Consider the following 7,373-nt stretch of genomic DNA (forward strand, 5'->3'; position numbering starts at 1 on the left):
GACGTGGAGCGCCGGGCCGGGCCGCCTCAAGGCGGGGTGTTGGGTGGGTTCTGTGGCTCCTCCTCCTGGGGCAAGTTTGTCAAATAAATGTCGTGAATGTGGTGGTTTGTAGGGTTTGTTTTTTTTCCCAGTAGATGGCAGTAAAATAAAGCGGCTGCCCAGGGGTTTTGTTTGGCCGAGGTTGTGCAGGGGCCTGTGCTGGGATCAAACATCCCTGTGCCAGGACATGGGGCAGGGAGGGGATATATCTATCTATTTATCTATCTATATATCTCCCGTTTTGAGATGATATATAGATATATATATCTCCCATCTCTCTGCCCCGGCGTTGGGAGCGGGTTACTGGTTAAACAGAAAGGGAAAAAGAGGGGTTTTTTTTCGTCTTCCAGGCGGGAAGAGGCAGCCCCAGGGCTGGTTGGAAGGGAGAAACGCCTCAGCGTGTGTGGCTCGGCATGGTTGTCAAAGGAAGGTTTCTGTACATGAATGGAAGGAAATAAACAGGGAGTGCTAGCAAAGTTTCCCGGAGAGCTGGGTGTGTGTAAGAACTGTGGTTACACAGAATCCCAGGATGGTTTGGGCTGGAAGGGACCTCAAAGATCAGTCCCACCCCTGCCTGGGCAGGGACACCTCCCAGCAGCCCAGGCTGCTCCAAGCCCCATCCAACCTGCCCTTCAACACCCCCAGGGATGGGGCAGCCACAGCTTCTCTGGGCAACCTAGGCCAGGCTCTCACCACCCTCACAGGGAAGAATTTCTTCCTAAGATCTAAATAAATCTCCCCTCCCTCAGCTTGAAGCTGTCCCCCCCCCATCCTGTTGCTCCACACTGTTGCAAAAAGTCAGTCTCCAGCTTTCCTGTTGGCCTCCTTCAGGTACTGGAAGGCAGTTTGAAAGAGCCAGAGATACAAGGATCTCACCTTCATTCTTCATAACATGGGAAAATTGTAGAGAAAAAAATGCTTATGTGTTGGGAAAAGTCCTCCTGGTCTAGATGGCAAAGTTTCTCAGAGCTGTGGGCCCTGGGCTTGTTTCCTCTTAGGCATCTCCTGGTGAGAAGCAGTTGGAAGGCTCTTCCCTCCTCCTCTCCTCACATCTCTTTCAATAGCCCATATTTTTAGGGGGAAAGACAGAAAATGTGCCCCAGATGGCCAGGTGGGATTAGAGCACATTGCAGCGTTTCTATGGCAGTCATGGCAAGGAGGTCCTTGGTTCCGCTGAGATCCGTTGTGCTGCAGAAGCAGCTCTGCTGGTATTTGGCCCAAAGTGGAAAACCCACATGGAAAGATGAATGCACTGAGCCTGCAGTATTTTTGAAAAATATTTGTAATCAGGTGAGCATTGATTTTGCTGTCTCCTGATGTAGCCTTCTCCTCAGATCCTGGTGAGCAGTGACGCCGCAGCCCGAAGATGCACTCGTGGCTTTGAGGAGCTGTGAGGGTGGACAGGCTGATGCTGGCTGACGGGTGGGCAGGGAGGTGTGACAGAAACAGGGTTCCCCATTGATCACCCCGGCGAAGCCCGTGAACTGTTTGTACATTTCTGATGACAGAGCAGCAAATAACACAAGCTGGGCATCATGGAAGTGAACTCTGCCTCTTTGGGGCTTTTTATCATGACATCTTGTGCTGGCTGTGATGTTATAAAGGAACTTCTTTGCTGCTCAGAGACAGAATTCAAGCTCACAAGTCTGACAAACATCATCCTCTGCACTGTAGTGAGTCCTTTAGTCCACAAATTTTAAAGATCTTTAAAACCCCTCTGAAGCTTGAGTGCATTCACACTAGAAATGCAATATGCAGTAGCTTTACCATAGTGATCAGGCCATATACAGTGCTCATTTATTAATTACTCATCATTATCTTTGGATTTTTGAATAGCCAGATGCCCTGGATCAAGTTGTTTTTTGCTATTATAGCAGCTCATTAAGATGCATGACATGGCATGCCACAATACTCTCTTACCACTTGCTACAAATCAGCAAGGTGAGTTTTCTTTAACAAAACTACCATGTCAGGCACAAAATCCTGCAAATTCTTATCCCCCTCTTGCAGCTTCAGCTTCTCAAAATGTTTCTTTTGGTGTGGTTAACTTGTCTGCAGTCCTCTACCAGAACCTAATTAGGTATTTCTAAATATATATATATATTTTAAAAAGTGTGTGTATATATATATCCCTTCCAACCCTAACCATTCTGTGATTGTTATTCTATGATTTTTTTAGAGTATTCATTCCTAGTTTCTGAAGACAGACACAAACCAGGCTACAAGTTCAGTTAATGCAGAGGAGCCCTTGTATGAATTCTTGTAGAAATAAACCCTCTTCTGTGCAACGAAGCCTTCCAGCAGCTGCTCAGAGCCCAGCAGATCAGCTACACTTTGCTGTGGAATCCGACACAGACTCCACGAGACTTTTCTTCCCCAGTCAGAGCGGATCTGGAGCTGGAGTTTTGTGTGGATAACGAAGCAATCCCAGTTCCAGCCATTGTCAGTTTCTTGGCTGCTCGTTGGGAAGACGGGCCCCGTTAGAAGGAGCTCATTATGAGAGGCTCACTGGCACGCTGAAGTCAGTACTCTATTTGCACAGAGTGATATCTCTAATTGCTCAGGCCTTCTTATGGTTTGTGTCTGCTCGAGTTAGATTTCTTTTGTGTAGATAAAAAGACTTCTGTAAGAAATCAGCTCGGTGCTACAGCACTGTCAGTCTGGAGGGCATCTCCAACGAGATTAATGATGTCTGCCTTAATATAAGAAAACTTTGCATAAATGAGATTATGGTTTCTGCTGAAACCTGCCAACTCTTATTCATTTGCAGTAAATATTATCTTTAATTAAAAGTTTTAAGGTATCTTGTTCCTGAACTAATGAGATCTACAGTGATTTCCCTTAGGAATTAATTTACCTTCTTAATTCTTATTCATTTTGGTGATATGGCTATTTAAATCTGATTCAGACTTCAGAGCTTTGTGGAACATATTCATCTAGAACAAAAGGTCATTTTGCCATATTGATGTTTTGTTGGTATTTATAATCCTCTCCTCTCTCTCGATTCCAATGATCTGTGTTTAGGTTCCTGCCCCAAACAGTTTCTACTCACGTCTGTTCATCCTAACTCTCCATGCCGAGCAGCTCTTTTCCACACCTGTTTCCCTTTGGATTCTGTTTTCTGTTCCATCCAGAGGATAAATCAATTATAGGGAGGCCGAAAAAAAAAGACCCAGCAGAGCTATGTAAAATATACTAAAATATGTGGAAAACCTTTGGTGCAGTTGCTGAGAAATACAGGGATATTTCTGCTTGTGTATCTGGGGAGTCACCAGCTACAGTTTCTCTCCAAGGATTATTTTTAACCAGATGCTTGGACGTGAAAATGCAGGTGTAAGTAACATGCCAGGCAGCAACTGGTTTGTGAGGATGAGAGACAGAACCCAGCAAAGATTGTTCACCAAAGGACATGATTGCTAGGAGTTTAGAAAATATGTAATTATTATAATGAAATAATAATTTCCCCTATTTTAAAAATAAATGCGCATCCAAATTTTCAACTGACATTAACCATCTTTTTGCACCTGTGAAGAAGATGCCAGGAAATAACAAGAACTGTTCCTTAGTTCAGTATCGGGAGGCTTTTCTACTGCAATCTCATCTGAATTCTGAGACTTCTTCTGAGTCTCTGCACAGTGCTCAAAAATCCTGGGTCTGACCCCGGTGAAACATCAGCTGGTTTTAAGTGGGGTCATTACCCTAATGAAGTAAATGGAGCAAGAGAGAAGCAAAACTATCCCCTGGTGTTGAGCAGAGGTTTTTCTGCTCTCGTCTCTGTGAAACACAGAAGACCTCTTCAGAAGTACTTTGTCACCCTTAAGCAGAGAAGCTGAGCCAGGCTTTATGTGAGGTGCAGGAAGAGATATTTGTCTTGGTACTGGTCCTTCGAAACCTCCCAGTTTCCCACCCAAGAATTTGTGATGGAAAATTTTCCCATGTTCACTCTGAGACTCCCTTTGGGCTCTGTATGTAATTAGGAAATAACTTTAAAAGCTCCTGTTCTGTCTTTGAAGTTGATTTTAAAAAAAATTTGCTATATTCTGCCCAGGCTGCAGTAGGAACTCAGGGCTGGGGGAGGTTCCTAACCCTGCACCTTCCCCACTGGTGGGTAAGAAACAGGTTTTGTGGCCTCAGCAGAGCATGTGCTGGGATGAGCTATATATAGAATTGTCACTGACTGCTACAAGTTGTTGATAACCTTCCATTTATAACTGACTTGCAGACCAACTTCCTCCCATCACACACAAATTAGAGGCTTATCAATAATGTATGAACTCATAAATAATGCTGGCGTGCTGTTGTCGGGGCAACAAATATCATTTAGGCTGCAAGAGAGATCCTCGTGTTGTGTCAAGTATATTTGAAGCCTTCCATATCTGTCAGGCTTCAGCAAAGTGAAAGACTGAGATCATTTTGTGTTTCTCTGAGGCAGCTGAAAGAATATTCTGAGAGGCACAGAAATGTGACAGATCAGCTCCCTTTCAAAACTAATGTTTTAGTTCATTCCCTTATTTAATAGCTATTTACAAAATACCAACACAAGCAATGTAGTAATGGCCAGACTGGATTCCCCAGCTCTGTGGGGTGTCCAGTGTCTTATTTACAAGTTTTCCAGGCTGGATGTTTTGGAAGGAACTTCACTTCTAGAAAGTTCCCAGGCTGTGTGTACCACAGCCTGCCCTCAGCCTGGCACATCCTTCTCATCCAGACCAGTTCCCCAGACTGGCAGGATGAGCTTCTGTTTCCTTTTAGAAGTATTTGGAAGGTACTTTTCAAATAATCTACACAAGCAATAAATCCACTGGAGAGTTTCTAGGTTTTCTTGCCTTCAATTACATCTTGTAGCAATGAATTCCTCAGTTTAATTCTCCATCAAGTGAAACTAAATTTCTTTTGATCAACCCTAATTTTGTGACCTTTCCTTCTATCTTCTCTTCTTGTTTTTTGTTTAGCAGGGTGAAAACTGAGGCATACAAACATACACATTGTCATTCTTAAAAAAACCCAACAAAACAAAACCAAACCAACATAACCCAAAACCAGTCCTGGCCCCAGTGGGAGTGTTTATCATTGATTCCAGGATTTGATCCAAAAATAATACTTGTTTACTGGGCTCTGTTGCCATCATGTGCAGTAACCACTGATTTGTACAAACTTTGGCAGCACAAGTTAACATGTTAGGGAGCAAAGGAAGGACTAGTCCTGAGTTACTTCAATAATTTCCAGCTGTCTGGAAATAAAAATGCATGCTGAAGATGCTGAACCTGACCAGTCATGAGGGGACATCTTTGTTTCTTAAATCCTGGAGACTTCTCTTGGCACTGGGAGGGAGAGGAAAAAATCATCCTTCAGTCTCATCAAGATCCTGATTTACCCAAACCAAGAGCCAACTGCCACTGGCAACTGAAAAAGCAGTTTCCTGCTTCAAGTTTATACAGCTCATGGTATGAGTAGCTTCACAAGTAAGACAAGAATTACATTGTCACTTTTAATTGTCCCAGGGAGTTTTCACTGATCACCTCAAGAAAAAAAAAACCATCCCAGCTCTTACTACACAATTAATTTCTAATGACATTTTGGCAGCCCCTGACCTCCAAAAGCATAGGCAAAGGTTTAGCTCTGGTTACCTAGCTCTTGAGAACCAGCCCAGTATATTAAAAATAGGCCTTTTTTTCTCAACTATTTAGGAAAAAAGCTGGTACCAGAGCCCTTGGGGGCTGTGACCAGTGTTGCCATGAGGCAGAGCAATGTCAGGAGCAAGGTTGAAGGTAATTTGAGAGGACTCAGCCAGCAGCCAGTTCTGTGAGGCTCAGCAGTTACTATTTAAATTGAAAATGTATTGGCATAAAGGAGACATCCTTACTTCTTCCAATTAAGTTCTTTTATAGGTAAGCTGAAAGATGCAGTGCAATTTCCAAAGGCTTAAGGACATTTTTAGTGTAAGTGGCCCTTGACAGGGGTGTTCTGAAGCTGGTTCCACCCCAGCTGTAACAGGGCCCAGCAGAGAGGCTGTGGCAAAGGCTGTTCCTTGTAAATTGTTGGTAAATGTCAGATAAAAGCATCATTCTACTGCAAACAACTAGAGGCAGACCTGTAATAACATTCACATTAATATTTTAAATATGGATTCAATTCACATAGTTGCCCAGCTCTGTAAGTTGCATGAACACTGAAATAAGATGATAATAATTAACACCACAAATGCTCTGCGATTCACTGAAAGGGTATAAAAAATGTACTCTGACTTTTTTTACAAAAGCTATCTGTATTCCACTGCCATGAAGAATAGCTAATGAGATGAGTATGTGCCTTCCTTTCAGAACTGTGATGTGGAAATCCAGCAGAGGTGCAGACCCTCAGGGTGCAGAGGGAGGTGCCTGTCCCGAGACCATCCCAGATGCTCCCAGATCCCCTGACTGCAAACACTTGCAGCTTGCCTTTCTCAGCCATGTTTTTATTTGGGAAGAGGGGGATTGTAAGGCAACAGAAAGCTGAGACAAACTGCTCTGCCTTGTCACCCCAGCTCCAGCTCTGCTTAAGGAGCGAAAGGACAAACTGGGCTTACATGGATCTCATCTCTGCAGCCTTCCTAGGTGGCTCCAAAGTTGGGAGCGACAGCTGCTCCGGAACAGCCGAGATGCCTGGTGGGAATCAGATTCTTAGAGGCATCATAGCAGAGCCAGCACCTTTTAAACCACACCTTGCCCCAAATAATGTGTCCACAAACAATACCCAAGGGCTGAAAGGCTTCTCCCATCACTGCTGTCCCTGCAACCAGGCAGCTCTGGTCCATGTTCTGAAGCAGCAAACCGAGACCCAAGGAGCAGCCTTCATTTTCACCTGGGTTTAAATCCTGGCACAACTATTTCCAGCTCCCAAGGTGCACCCTGAGGTGCTGGGAGCCCAGCTGGGAGCAAAGCCCAGCTCAGCACTGCCCATGGCACTGAGCTCCCTCCTCCCCTCCCTGGGCTGAGCTTCAGCTCCTGCTTCCTTCCCCAAAGAGCAGAGAGATCGTGTCACATCTCACCCCGCAGCCGCAATTCCACAGTGACTCAGTGTCTAAGTCTTGCTCCCCGGTGTCACATAATCCAGCCCAGCCACTGCTCCTCTTTTTTCCCACATCTTAGGGAGGGGACAATCAGGAAAAAAAGAAATTAAACAATGCTGCACCAGGTTAAAATCACAGAGGGTGACTATTTTAAATTCTGAAGTAATCACTCTCGTAGCATTGCTTATTATTAGTGCTGCATGCTGAGGAGTGGCCACAGCCCTGTGCCATGTGGATTAAGTCATGGGTTCATCTCTCCTGAAACAGGTTTCTAGAGTTCAAGGAT

Source organism: Chaetura pelagica, unplaced genomic scaffold (assembly GCF_000747805.2).
Source record: "Chaetura pelagica isolate M959 unplaced genomic scaffold, ChaPel_1.0 scaffold394, whole genome shotgun sequence".
In the NCBI taxonomy this organism is placed as follows: domain Eukaryota; kingdom Metazoa; phylum Chordata; class Aves; order Apodiformes; family Apodidae; genus Chaetura; species Chaetura pelagica.